The following is a 15,905-nucleotide window of genomic DNA, read 5'->3' as shown; positions in this document are numbered from 1 at the left end:
TGACAATTTAGGGTTTCAGTGCCAAATTTTAGAATTAAAATGGCTAATTGTTTTGAGAAAATCATCAAAATGTATTCATTTGATTTGGATAGATTAGGGTTTCGATCCATGTTAAGAAATTTCAAATTTCTCCAATAGCAAGCTCGTCAAAGTTAAATTGATTTGTATGAGTTCCTATGCCAATCAAAACCATTCCTTCATTTAAAGGTCTCCCGCTGTTCAATTGGTCCAAAATTTTCAAATTACTTTCTAATCAAATGTCAATAAGTTGATCGGATCCATCAGGTATGGTATAGTGCGTATCTCAGAGGATTACATCATGTTAGGCCTACCCTTGGCACTAAAAAGGTCCCCCAATAGGATATGCATTCGAATTTTTTGGATATTTACTAACTCTTATCTTTTTCTTTTTCTTTATTTTTGTTGGAAGAGCTAAGCGAGGGCTAAATCTAAAGGCAATTCCTTTCAAAATTTTCAGGTAATATTTAAACATAGCTTCTCGTCGAAATCCCATCATAACACGATCTCGCAGTCAAGCCCAAAAGAGTCATGTAAACATGAGTGCACAACCTGAGCCAATGGAGAAAACTCCTACAACAACCCAACCTGAGACTACAAGTTTGGGAGCTCAACTGACTGAGATGATTGCTAGATTCAATGAGATGTCTATGGAGATGGCAGCTTAGAGGCAACTAATCGACCAACTCGTCAACAGTGGCGTTCAGTCCGAACCAATACCTGCCAAAGAATTTGAGCTTGAACCTCCACCCCCTACCCAAGCTACTTCCAATCCATCTTTCACCGTTCCACCTCCAATGATTACAAGACCCCAGACCCAGGCTGCCTTCAATCCATCTTTCATTGGTCCACTTGAAGAAACCTTTAATTACACTGTTGCAAATCCATCATACTCTTACCCCCTAATCCTTCATTCAATCCTAGTCATGCTCAAATTCTACCACCCCAAATTACTTCCAATATTCCTCCTGAACCACAGACATTGTATCAAGCCACTGCAGAGCCTTTCCTGTTAGACAACGCTGCCCAAGCAAAACCAGAGATAGGGGAATCTTCTGCTCATGTTGACATGAAGTTGCTCAAGTGCCTCGATCGTTTCGATGAATTCATAAGGAAAAGCCAGGGTTTAAGCAAGCAAGGAGTGTTGGGCTATGATGAGCTTTGCCTTTTTCCTAATGTACAATTTCCTGTGGGGTTCAAGACTCCGAAATTTAACAAGTATGATGGGACAGGTAATCCCAAAACACACCTCTGACTGTTTGCTAACAAGTTGGGAAGACCTGTAGATGATGAGAATCTGCCTCTAAGGCTGTTCCCGGAAAGTCTGGAGGGGGATGCACTCGATTGGTATTCAAATTTGAAACCTGAGAAAGTAAAGACCTGGCTAGACTTGTCTAATACTTTCGTGAGACAATACGAGTACAACTGTGAACTAACACCAACACGTACCACACTAGAGGGGACAAAGAGGAAGTCATTTGAAGATCATAAAACCTATGCTAAGAGATAGAGGAAAATAGCTGCAAAGGTTGAGCCGCCAATGACTGAAGATGAAATCTTTCGCACCTTTATTAAAGCACATGATCCCTCGTATTTTGAGGATATCTTTCGCATGACTGGATGCTCATTTGCTGCTATTATCAATAAGCTTGAAGAATATGATGATTTCGTGAAGGCTGGAAAGATTGTTAATGTGTCTGCCCTGAAAACTCAAGTGGAAGCTTTGCAAGGCCAAAGTAGTAGTAGGAAGAAGCAACAATTCCAAAAGAAAGAGGGGGAAACTGCTTTTGTCTGGGATCGAAACCCTGTCCCAAGACGCAGAGCTCAACAATACCCTACCTACTCAAACCCATACCCTTACCATTCAAACCCTCATCCTGTTTACCATACCAATATCGCTCATCCTCGACCTCGCCCTAATTACACCAACCCGCCTATAGCCCCTTTCCAAATATCTCAACCTAACTTCCGACAAGTTCGACCCCGACTTCCCTACAATCAACAATTTCCTCCACCAAATAGACCCACCTATAATTACCCCTAACCCATTGAACCCCAAAATCAAAACCATTATCTCACCTTTACCAATCTTGGCAGGCCCTTCGACCAATTGTACGAACAATTAAAAGCCGCCGGTAAAATCGGCGTAATTCCCCTCCAACTTACCTTCATGGCGTCCCTACCGGATACAATCCACAGTGCACTTGCACCTATCATTCGAGAGCACATAGCCACCCAACCACTGATTGTAGAGCACTTAAGCACAAAGTCCAAGACAAGATCGAGGCAGGGGAAATAGTGATTAGAAAAGGGGCAGAACAAGGACCAAATGTGAGTAAAAATCCCTTACCAGACCATGCCGATACTGCGGGAGCCGTGATTACAAATGAAGAGTTTAAAGAGTTGGCTCAAAGGAGCTACACACAAGGATGAAACACCGGACAAAGCAGAATTCTCACTCATCCCTGAAGGAGCTTTGCACAATCGGAATGCCGAGTATCTTCTCTTTTGAAGGGAATTTTAGTAAATCTAGGGATTGTCATTTGCTAAAATTCATGAAAATTTTCACTGTTTTTTTGTAAATAGCTTTATCAAGTTGAATCAAGTTTTGGCTAAAACAATTTTTATCAAGCTCCTGTGTTTCTCAATAGCATGCATAGTTACATCTTTTCATTATTTTGTTTGTTTGATACCCTTTTGTTTATATTGGTTTATTATTATTTTTAATTTCATTCTAAATTCTTTCGATGGCCAAAAATAAAATTATTTGACCCTTTGGATATCACTGTTCTGGAATCCAATGATGGCAATCTCGATATCACTCACGATTTTGAGATTATGGAATCCGAGTTTCAAAACAAGAGTGATAGTGAAGAAGTATCTTATTCTTTTTCAAAAAGGTCTCGAACAATATGAAGAGAAATCCAAATCGAACCTTGAAGACAGAGATTGTTAATATTTGGCACTGAGACTGAGGTCAAAGAAATAAAGATCAGTATACATCTGAATGAAAAGCAGAAAAAGAAATCCTTTCATTGCATATCCTCATAGAAGCCAAGTTAGAAGAAGCTGATTGGTTAAAGCAGCTTCATTGAACAATTGGCTCTGATTGATGAACAACGTCTGAATGCTATATGTCATGACCACTGCAACCAAAAATGCATGGCCCATGCTTACAACTAAAAGGTCCACCGGCGATCCTTTGAAAAAGAAAACAAAGTGCTAAAGCGAATTTTGCCAATGCAAGATGAAGCCAAAGGCAAATTTGCTCCGAATTGGCAATGCCTGTTTGTCATTCAAAAGGTGCTACCGAGCGGAGCACTGTTTCTAGCAAAGATGGATGGACAGACATTCTCTCAACCTATCAACTCAGACATGTGTAAGAAGTTCTTTATTTGATTATGCAAATTTCTTTTAGAAAACATGCAAGGGATGGGACAAAAGTCAGGCCATCTTCTTTTCCAATCAAAACATTTCATCCCTAGTCATCCCCTTTGAGCTATCAGAACAATAATTTTCGTTTGGCAGCCCCTGAGAATTGCAAACCCCACACTGGGGCAAATTTATTTTGAAAAAAAAAAGAGAGAAGAAAGAAGAAAACCCCACAATGGGGCAAATTTAATTTTATAAAGAAAAATGGCAAAAGTGAGGAAAATGCAATGGAGAAAAATGCAAAGAGAGAAAAATTCAATCAAATTGGGGCAAATTTTCCTCAGTTTTGTTCAAAATTGGAGATAGTTTCAAAGTGGTGCAATCTCAGGTTATTTCACACCTCTCATCAAAAATTTGCTTTCAAGTCTCAACTTTCTTGAAAACACTCCACCTGATCTCATTACAAAAGTCCAAAGTCCTGGCTTTCGTCAATTGCTGTATTTTTATTGGAAATTTTCTAATCAACTGGCAAGTGATGTCCATAATGCCTTTGCCTAAACTTATCAGGGAAGCGCATTTTACTGATGCCAGCAATTTTCAATTCACATTCCTGAGTCGATCATGGTTGGGATTTTCCATTGTTCCTTAGGTGAAAACCCGCAAGGACACATTTGAAAAAAAAAGAAGGAAAGAAAAAAGAAAAAAAAAGAAAAAGAAAAGCAAAACAAAAACAAAAAGGGTGGGGCCAACCTTGGTAAAAACCTGAATGGGCGCCAAGGTAAGGTTCTACAGCAAGCGAGCACGAGGAGGAACAGCCGGTGACTTGGTTCATTTGGATTTCTCTTCATTTTGTAATACTCCTACCAATGTTGAATTCCGTAACAAAGATATCCAGAGATTCGAATATGACATCCGTTGGCCAAAAGCTGTGTCACTTTGTAAAAAATATTCTTTTGCAAATACGTTCTTATGAAGCTCATTTTTTTCTCTCAATTGCTTGTATTCATGACATTTTGTAGGCTTAAGCACAGTTGTTTGTGTTTGCATTCTTTTGCATATTCATTTCTGCATGACATGTGAAATTACCTTGCATACATCATTTTAATCATCGAATTTTGGTGAATAACAACCCCCATGGTTTATTCGAAGCATACTTGAATTCAATCATCTTTTGAAAATGGTTGAAGTTCAGCAAAGCCGGCTACGCAAGTTTCACAATATGGCAAAGTGCATACCGGGTCAGTCTGGGAAAAATGCTGCGGCAAAAAGTTGACGAAGGTCACACGAAAACTCATGTTTACACGATTTTCGAAGGCAAGCGGATACAATGATGGTGGCAATTTCTTTGTGTTTTCTCTTTTGCAAGAAAGTTTCAAATGAAAATGAAAACACATCACACTAGGGCAAATCTTTGGATAAATTTTCAAGTAAGTCTTATACAGTTGCTTCATACATACCAGCATTTCATTTACACTGGCACTAGACGTGGGTTAGTCCCACTAGTGAGCATTTCATTTCCACTGCCACTAGACGTGGATCGGTCCCACTAGTGAGCATTTCATTTGCACTGCCACTAGACGTGGGTCAATCCCACTAGTGAGCATTGCATTTACACCGTCACTAGACGTGGGTCAGTCCCACTAGTGAGCATTTCATTTGCATTGCCACTAAACATGGGTTAGTCCCACTAGTGAGCATTTCATTTGCATCGTCACTAAACATGGATTAGTCCCACTAATGTGCATTACATCTTATCGTTAGAAAAGGGGCAGTCCCACTAACGCTTTATTTCACTTCACTTCATCCCGTTTTAAATTCCTCGTTCGGTTCAGTCCCGTTTTAAATTTCTCGTTCGGGTTAGTCCCGTTTTAGATTTCTTGTTTGGGTCAGTCCCATTTTTCTGGTTTGGGTTAGTCCCGTTTTTAAATTTCTTATCTGGATTAGTCCCATTTTAAAATTTTTGTTAAAGGGGTCAGTCCTCGTCTCAAAAGCGTCAGTCGTTTGAGTAGTTTGCAACCGAATAACACAGGTAAGTATTTTGGTGTCTATTTCTTTGTCTCAAATTTTAAGAGGGGCAAACTGTAGACAACAAAATTTTGGCTTTTCTTTTTTTTATATATAGTTGATTTTTGTTTTAATTTTTACTCATTTCATTGAAAAAAAAAAGAAAAAGAAAGAAAAAAAGGGGGAAATCATCAATCAAACACAAAAAAAGATTGTTTTAGCTTTTTTGTTTTGTTTTTTATTCTTAGTTTTTGTCCATTTTATTCAATTTTACTTAAATTGTTATTTTTTGTTATTTTGTTTATTAATTAACTGATTCATTTGGAAATGAAAAAAAAGGAAAAGAAAAAACAACAAAAATCAAATCAGGCTTGTTTCAAGTGAAAAAAAAAAGAGAGAAAGAGAGCCCGGTTCCACTCATTTTATTTCTTGCTCCTCAAATTTCTTGTCACCTCACCATCCGAATCATCAAGGAATCTCAGTACAAAAAGCCATCTAATGGCTTAATAATCACCGAAAAATGCAAAAAAACATGCACCATTGATCCTAGGTTCTAGGGATATTCGGTGCCTATAAAAGGATAGCAAAGGGAGAGCCGAAGAGAGGGGGTTTTTTGAGTGATAAGAGGAAGGCTAGACAAAAAAGAATGAGTGATGGCTGGAAAGGGTTTTGAGAGAGGAGAAGGAGTACAGCGTGAGAGAAATAGGGAGGATGGTTGGAGAGAAGTTGAGGAGAGTTGTGACGGCTGGACGAGAGGGAGAGCTCTAGATAGTTGGCGGCTGAGTGAGAGGAAGGTGACAGCCGAGAAAAAATGAGGGAGAGAGATTGCTGAGCGAGGGAGTGAACGGAGAGTGAGAGATAAGGAGGCTGTGGCGGAGGATAAAGCCGAAAGAAGAATTTTTCTAGGCAAAGGAACCAAATAAGGAGAAGCGGCTGCGGGAGAGAAGGAGAACAAATCCTTCATCTTTAGGTCACATTAAAGCTTCGGTTAAAAGCTAAAGGTAACGTTTCCTCACTCTGGAGCTGCTTATGAGTTGCTGGGCTATGTTAGAATGCTGAAAGTTTTTGCCTTTTACACCTGTTTTCATCCTTCATGCGGGTCTCATTTGCGAATCTGGTTGGAGCGGAAATCCGTGAGTCTAGTTGGGTTTAGGGAAAGAAAAATGTGATGCCCTGAAAGAATAAGTGTGAGAACCCGAAAATTTTTATATATTTTCAAGACATTATTTTGTTTTCGTGTCTATAATTTTATGCCTTTCTTCAATATATTAATTTCCTATACATTTTTTTAAGGGAATATAGTTTTCAAATCATTTTCTTGGTACAAGTTAGTCCACATTAATTTTGAAGAGTATTATGAACGTGGGACCTGCTAGTGTGAAATGTTCGGAAAAATTCGTCCCGTTAGGTTAAGTTTTTGATACTGGGTTTAATTTACCAGGTGTTAAGAAATAACTAAAGGTTATTAAATGGATTGGTGTGAGAGGACAAAAGGATAGCCATGTATTAATTTGATTAGGAATATGACTGATTTGGTTGTTGATGTCTTCTGAATAAATATAGCCGGGTATCTTAGCTTTCGGATGGCTTTGGAATCACTAGAATTGGACTTTAGTAACCTGAATTATGGTTATTTAACCAGAATGCTGTTTGTTAACCTATTTTTGCGGTTCTGGTTCAGTACATTGAATTTTTGACCTAGTTGGACTACAAACCGGACTGAGTGGCCTTCTTCAACATTGTATATCTTTCTTTTAGCTTCGAAACGGTGTATATTGCACCTCCATCCGACAATCGTAGTGCCAATGGCGCCAAAACCGCTAAATGATGTCAAAAACTGTTTTTAGGGTTTAGAGCTTAACTTCATTTCCGGACATTTTCCCCGTTTGATTTTGTACTTGTATGACTTTGAGCCTATTGAATGGCTATTGAAATGAGATGATTTTGTGTATGACGTTGGGGCTTTATTGTGATTGAGTTGAGATGTGATTTGTAATGTCTTGTAGGATGGAAAATAAGGAATTTAAGGGGAAGTGCTGTCCAATCTTTGAGAACATTTAATCACTGTGAGTTTGTGTTAATTCTTGGTAGAATGAAGAGCTTGAACTTGATTGAGGAGAACTGTCTATGATGGATGAGGATTAAGAGCCGTGGTTGGTGAGTGACCCTAAACTGTTTCCAAAGTACATTTGAAATGTTTCTTGCATTATTTACTCGACTGCATATCATGTGTGTGCGCATGCGAGTTCATGACATGATTTGGCTTAAATGAGTTTTTGGGGAGTCTTGTGCTGAACACCAACGTCTCCACCATCTGTTTACCTGTTATTTGGAGCATGATGGCTCCTCATACATATGTACCTGTTATCTGATCTGTTTGAGCGTTGGGTGTTTAAGTGTAATGATTTCACTGGCTCACGAGAGCAATAAATGGATATTTGATTACTGAATCATGACATCATCTAAATGCATTATTGGGAAATATATTTGAGTACTGATTTTACTGGTTACTCACTGAGCTTTTAGCTCACCCCAAATATTTTATTCCCCTCCACAGGGCTCGTGGCGAAGCAAGGCTTGTAGTACCTATTCACGTGACTGGATGGCATATATCTTGTACAGTTTGAATTTGGAATTATTTTATGTATAGTTGGGAATTAGTTTCCGCTGCATTTGTGATATGTAATTATTGGAGAGTTTGATGTATATTTGAGATTTATATTATAATTTGTTTAAGGACTGTAGTGAGTGACTGAGTCCCGGTGAGAGCTGGGCAGGCGGTCGCTGATACCCTAGGGTTTGCCTTAGGGGGAGGTGGGGCCGTCACAAAAAAGGGCCGTAATCCATGGGTATGTTAAACAAGGTTTCTCTTTGTTTGTCTTCCTGATTAAGTTTCGCTGATTCTTGATGAAATTCCATTAGGTTTTTAGTTGTTTTTCTACTCTTTCGGCTTACGGTTAATGCATGATTTTGGCCTGGATTTGGAAGGACAGAGACTTGTATCTTTTATCGGGGTATATGATGAATCCATGGAGTTTTAGTTTGATGTTTTTGGCTGATTTTTGTGTGTTTGAACAAGCAAATCTGGAAAGAATGGCATCCAATTGTGGGCAGATCGGATTGATGTTTTCCTTCTAACTGTTTACGCGCAGTAGTGCTTTATCGCTGTTTTTCTTGCTGTTTTCCCTTCTATTTCATTCTTAGTACCTTGTTTGTTTGTCTTGGTTAGGCTTTAGAATGTTTTTCTTGAAGTTCTAAGTTAGGGTGCAGTAGATGTTTATACCTCCTTGCGCTATTGCCGCACGTCGGTTGGGGGGTGGGTGAACCCATATCATTGCCTTGTTGCATTTTATGTTTCAGGAGCCTTATTGAATCTTCCCTCTCCCCTTTGTCCCAAGTTTTTGTGCTAGAGTGAGTTTAGGACCTATATTGAGTCCTTTCTAGGTCATTACATTGGAGCTTAAAGGAGCCAAGAGTCCTCTCGATCATACTGCAGCTGTGCGAACAGATTTCTTTCTTCACTTGGGTTGCTGAAGTTGTTTTGGTTTGCTTAACATTTAGGATTTGTTTGCTATTCCTGGGTTGCATTGGTCTTTTCTCTTACTTTGGGTGTAGCATGGTGTTGTGGGTGCGTAATGGACATGGATTCATTTGCAAAAGAAAATTCCCTTCAAACCAGAAACTGGCAAGGGAATTGTGGTTTTGATGTTCCTCGTTTCTTTCTCTCATATTCTGTTATGCTCGAACCAAGTTTAAAGCCGCATGTCTTTGTTTTTTCAGTTTGGATGCATTTATCTACTTCGTTACAATGATTTGATTGTGTATAAATCACCTTGCTCATGATAAAATGAATAGCGCTAATCCCGGTTGCTTGAATAAGAAATTGAGAAAGCGGCAGCAGCTTTTGTTCTTCAAATGTTAGCATGTTTTCCAGATCATTTTGTGGCATTTCTTGAGTTCGAAAGCCTACTAGATTTTCCCCCTACCTTTTTTTAAGTCTTTGCATTTTTGTGTTTGAATGAGTGGGGATGTGTTTGAGTTATTTGCATGAATGTTATTTTCGGTCGAATGAGTAAGAAGTTGCAGAACATTCTTTCGGTTGCAAAATCTCCTTCTTTGCATGAAATTTGCATGAAATTTGCATGAATTTCTTCTAAGATTTGCCTTGATTAAGAGGTGTTTAGACATGTTTAAATTAGAGTTAGTTCAAAGTTTTGGATTGCCGAAGGTTTATGGATGGAGCTTGCGGCTGGAAATGGTAGTTTTTTTTTTGTCGTAGAAGCATGTCTACTTCGTTGATTTGCATGGATTTTGCATGAGAAAGGTTTCCAAAAATTGTAAATCCACCCCACATGTTCCTCCTCATGTTACAAAGGCCCAATTACGTTCTAGTTGCTTGCAATTAGGTCCTAGAGTAATTGCAATTTGAACCATTGCTTGGCCTTTTCATTACTTATAGACCTTTAGAGTTCCCAAAATATTTTAATTGGACTTGAATGATTGGTTAATGGTTGCTATTGGGTCTTTAGTGGTTGCTATTGGGTCTTTAGTAGTTGCTATTTTAGAAATTTGATTGATAATTTACCTTCTTTGCAACTATGCATTATTTGATTACATTTAAATTGCAATTGGGGAGGATTTGGTAATTTGTTGGTTTAACTTATTTGTGTTTTTGCTTATATCTTACCATTTAATTGGTGCCTTGACCTTTTTTACTGTTTTGAAGCTATTTTTCCTTCATTTGATTACCATTGCAAGGGAGGTAACCTCTATCTCTTTAATTTTATTTTATACATGCTCCTATATGTTTTGTGTGAATATGCATGCTTTAATTCGCTTTTCCTTTTTATTAATAGTTTAATTGTTTGTTTTGCTTTCCTTTTATTTCGCTTTCTTTAATTAGCAAGTCATTTGAAGGCATTTGAACGCCAATTTGTAATAGTTAGGATATTATTTTCTAAGTCTTTCCCCTTAGATTGTAGTAGGCATCCCTTTTTGTAATAGTTAGGACTTGTGTGCTATGTGCTTGTGCATGCCTATATGCTTTTGTGTTTAATTGCTTTCCCTAGGCTTCTGCATCTAGATAAGCATGCTTATGTGCTACGTGCTATGTGAAACTATGTGCTTTGCATGTCTATTTGCTTTTTAGTATTATATCTGATTATGTGGATGGAATGCACGTTACCGTGGCTAGTCCAATGCTAGTCATGGTCTTCCCCCTTGAGCTCACAAGTCCAATGCTTGTGAGAGAGCATTAGTGAAGGGCTAGTCCAATGCTAGATCCAATAGGACTGTCCCTCACTAGTACATACTTGCATGCCTTCATTACATCTTCATTCATTTTTCCTTTTTAGTTTTACATTTTTGCATGACCCTTCACTCCCTTTCCCGCATTTGAAACACGATTTTTAGGATTTTGCATTTCATTCTAGTTATTAGGGTCATCTGCTTGATTAGGTTAGAGAGTCACCCTTCTGGTAAGGGAAATAGACGAGTATGGCTACACATAGTCTTAGCACGCTTGTTTTCTTTCTAACCAAAAGGCAAATCAAAAGTCACGATTTAGGGTCTCCCTGTACCCGATATGCTTGCGTTCCTTTAGACTCATGCGTTCTAATCCGCTCTATCATTTTTCCACCAACTATCACTTCACACACTATCTCACTTTATACACACTACCACTTTACCCATTATCACTTCACACACTCTCACTTTACTTTACACTCCCTCATTTGTACACGTACACTTTTACACTCTCATTGGCACCCTTGCACTTTGAGGGTTCACCATTGGCTATCACAATTCATGTGATTAGGACCAATCGACCCTCAAAAGAGCCATTTTGTCCCATTCGAACCAATCATTAGATTTAGGTTTGCATTCATGTTAGACACATCCAAAATGCAATACATCTCTTGGGTAAAATTAGGAAAATTGTCACTAAATCACGCAACCAGTTTAGGCTAGGGTAAAAGGGTGCCTTAGACTTCATTTTGGCCTTCCCTTTTATCAACCGTGACCACCGGACTCGTCTCTTTGATTTTCGTAGACTAGGAGTCATCTAAAAAGGTTTTTACTTCATTTTTTCAAAAACTACTTTTTGGATGACTTGGTACACCCCAACTCAATACCAAGTGGCGACTCCTACTTTTCTGTTTAAAAACCTTTTTAGATTATCATTTTGGCCAAATCGTCGCATTTAAAAGTCCCATGGCCTTTTCATTTATTTCTCACATTCACATAGTTCACATATTTCATACATACTACACATTATGATTTCAAATGACTTTTTTTCATTTTTCCAAAAATGGGGCGCGACATCGACAAAAGCAAGCAATCAAATTTCATGCAAAATCAGCTTCAGCTAAGGGAAACCAAAACAAGCCGCGCACTTGCCAATTCTCTCCACACACACTTGGATTATTTCCAAAACACAAGACCTGTGGTTTAGCTTCCCAACGACTGTTTACAACCCCCCAAACAGTCCACAAATCCCGAATTGCAAGGGGACAAAGTTTGGACAGCCCACAATGGTTTCCACCCTTGAAAACAAATCCTAATTTCGGACAAGCAAGGAATGAACAAGGTATGGCAGCCGCTTCTCTCTCTTCTTTTTCTTTTGTTTTTGTTTTTTTTTGACTCATGAAATCCTAAGGAAACCCTAATGATCCTTACGGCTTAAACACCAGGTGCGGCAGCCCCCAAGGTCGCAACACAACAGGACCCAAACGGAAGGAAAAAAGATGCACGACAACAACACAATAATGGCAACTACGGGCAGAAACGAACTCCACACCACACTAGGCCGACTAATGATGCATCAATTTGCCCTAAACAGAATTTTTTTTGACTCACAAACCAAGCAAAACAGTCACAGATAGCCTTGGTAGATTGGACAAATAATGGACAGATTTTGACTCTCAAATACGACAAGCCATTTCAAATTCCACGCGGACAGATTTGAAGACAAAAATGGTAGACTTAGACACGACACAAAGAAGAGAAAACGACACAAATAATGGAGCAACAAAACAGAAATTCCGACTCCAAAACAAGACAAAACAAAGACGACCAAGCTTGGACAGATTTTTTTTTTTGGTGACTTCAACGAGACAGCAAACGACACCAAAAAGGACAAAAATGACAAAAAGAAAAAGAGAGGGATATACGTGATACCTTCAACTAGCTCTGATGCCAGCTGATACAAACGGCACCAACCTTGTGATGCAACCTGTACAGACAGGAAGGGATCTAGAAGGTAGGATTCACGTTGATGAACACGAACGCAGCAGACTCACCTAAACCCGTTGATCACGTGCCCAACGAACCTCGGTATTGGTAGAGGACGCCACAATCTAGCGCGGTCCTAGATTGATAAGTCGTTTGAATACCTAAGAATTGAATCTAAGATATTCAAGGTGCTTCAATGAAACTTTGAGAGAACTCTCGAGTGTAATTTTATTAATCATCAAAACTGAGCCTTACAACAGACATTCTAAGTTAAATACTAGTAATAAGGACTGATGGGGCAAGCTACTCACTGTAAGGCCCAAAGACAACCTAAGAGGGTGGTGAATTAGGTTGATTAAAAAACCTTAATTGAGTTTATGCACTTTTTCTTTAATAAAAATTTACCTTCTTTTCTAATAGTGATCAATCAAGTAAATTTAAAAAAGAGAACAATGTTGATCAGAAATAAGAGAGTATATAAACAATGAGAATTTTATTAAACAAAAAGAATAAGATAGAGTATCAAACCGATTGTCTACCAAGCTTTCCTCAAACTTGAAGACCAATCACAAAGATGAACACCTTCTTTTTGAAGAACAAAATCAACTCAATGTACAATGGAGGGATCACTTCCTCCTTGCCCCAAGTCTCACTTAGTCAAGCTAGGAAGTTTTACTATCACTCAGATAATTCTCAACAAAGCTACACTATTGAAAATTTCAAACACAAGAGAAGTGCTTACAAGAAATTCACACCACTTGGAGAACAAATCTTGCTTGGGAGACTATTTTTTAACTAAAATATCTCTTGTGATCTTGTAAACAAAGTGTGCAAAACTCCCTCACTGGTTCAGAATCATTTGTATTTAAAGGGGACCAAAAATGGACTTCAATAATGCTTCCAACGGATAGTAGGCAGATGAAGAGTCAGCTAGCCGTTGGGGCCGTCGGACGTCCGACAGATGAGTCACCGTCCGATCCCATCGTCCGAGAATCAGCCAAGTTGTCGTTCGGACGTCCGATGGGATATTATCGTCCGACAGCATCTGCGTCCGAACGTCGACAGAGAGTCATCAAAACTTTACAGAATTTCTCGGACGTCCGATGCGATCGATGTGAGTCCGAAACGTGTGTCCGATCCTCCCGGACGTCCGATGCTTCCTTACGAGCGTCCGACAGAGTTTCCTTCTTGATGTTCTTCATTCTTTCGGACGTCTGACAGTTTCCTTTAGGACGTCCGACATGACTGCCCTGTTTTTCCTTCTTCTTTTGGTTGATTTTGTTTCCTTGACACCTTTGTACCTGATTCTCTTAAAAGCAAAACACTTATATTTGAAGAGAATTAGATAAACATTTCAAAGTGCTTTGTGATCATCAAAATCAAGAATAACATTCTCCCCCTTTTTGACGATGACAAAATAATGGTTTGAAATGAAATTTGATGATTACTAATAGGCTCCCCCGTACTTGGCTACTCCACAGATTTAGAACAAAAACTTAAAAAACTCCCTCTCACTTGGCTACTTATTATTCATATTATCCGTATTCATATCTACACCATCTCTCTCCCCCTTTTTATCATCACAAAATTCAAAATGTAAAGATGCATTTGGAGAACTAGTAACAAAGATTCGACCATATATCCAACCATTCAGATCAAAATGATCTTACGAGCACATCCATATTTCCAACCATTCAACCAAGCAAAATGTAAAGATTCAACCATTCACAAACATTACAAACATATGTCCAGTTTTGGACATTACAAAACACCAAATGACACCAAGTACCAGAATTCAATAGATAAAAAGAGTTCAAGGCAACTATCTAACATTCAGCAAATAAAAATAGTCAAACAGAATGCAAATGATCCTAATAGGACTAGTGATCCTAAATGATAAGCTAAGAGGATCCAGGCGTGCTTCGAGTAAGCTGATACTGAGAGAGATCCTCCTCCTCAGTGTCATCATCATCTTCAGCAACTTCACCAACTGGTTTTTTGCCTTTATCAGATGTGGAAGAATCATGTGGTGCCACGGGAGTAGAGGTAAGGTCGATAGGAGCAGGACTCATAGAGTGAACAGGGGCTGATGAACTTGGATTGTGACGCCCCGAAAAAAAAGAGTTTGAGAACCCGAAAATTTTCTAATTTTCTAGGGTTTATTTTTTTTAACGCCCGCCTTTTCTACATTTTCTTGATTAGAAAAATTCCCCAGATAAAGTTTATGAGCAAAAATAGTTTTAAAATGATTTTTCTAGCATCGGTTAGTTTTTGAGAAATTAAAAGCGTATTTTGAACGTGGGACCCGCAAGTGCGGTAAATGTAATATATTTTTGATAACTTGTTGGAGTTTTGTGCTAAGTGATATTTTTCTACAAGGTGTTAAGAGATATTTATGGATTGGTGTGAGAGGGAACAAAGAGATAGAGATTCTTTATTTAAGTGACAAGTGTCACTTGGCTATTGGTTGGACCATTTGACTACTATTGCATGTCTTACCAAGTGACTTAAATATCTTAAAAATTCACCAAAAATCCCTCATTCTTCTCTTCCTCTTGGCCGAATGTCTTGTTCAAAGAAAGAAAGAAAACTCTCTCAAATTTCAAGCTCTAATCTTGCCCAATCTTTCAATTAAACCGATTAATCTTCCAATTACTCCATAAAACCTTTTAGTTTGGTGGAGTTGAGCTTGGTTGTGAAGTTGTTTGAGAAGCTAAGGTGACAAGTAGCTCTCCTTCTTGGTTTTGCTAAGGTGAGTGGTGGATGAACACCTCTCCTTCCTCTAATGATGTTCAAATCATGTTTGGTGGTTGTATAAGATGCAAATTTATGGATTAAATCTTGATTTTGGTTGAATTGGTGAAGTTTTATTATTATTGGGGATTTTTTTCTGTTTTCATATGAACATGCTTGTCGTACTATATATGATGATTGGAAATGATGTTTAAGGGCTCTATGAGGTGGAAAAAGTGATTAATTGCAATCAATTTCTGTTTTGGAAGAAATTTCAGAAAATCAGGGTTTTGTGATGAACATTCTGTCCGAATTTTTAGATCCTAGATAGAGGCCGAATTGGCCTTTGCTTAAAACATGAAAGTTGTAGGGAATCACATTATAAAGGTGTCTACAAAATTTCAGGTCAATCGGAGCAGTGTGGAATGAGAAAAGTCGAAATTACTATTGCTGTTCTGGTTTTACCCGAAATTGAGAAGTGCGTCTGTAATTGGTTGTTTTGGCTGGGAATGCTTTGGAATTGGTTGTTGAGGTCTTCTGATGTATTG

This window comes from Coffea arabica, chromosome 1c (genome assembly GCF_036785885.1).
Source record: "Coffea arabica cultivar ET-39 chromosome 1c, Coffea Arabica ET-39 HiFi, whole genome shotgun sequence".
In the NCBI taxonomy this organism is placed as follows: domain Eukaryota; kingdom Viridiplantae; phylum Streptophyta; class Magnoliopsida; order Gentianales; family Rubiaceae; genus Coffea; species Coffea arabica.
This window is presented reverse-complemented; position numbering follows the sequence as displayed.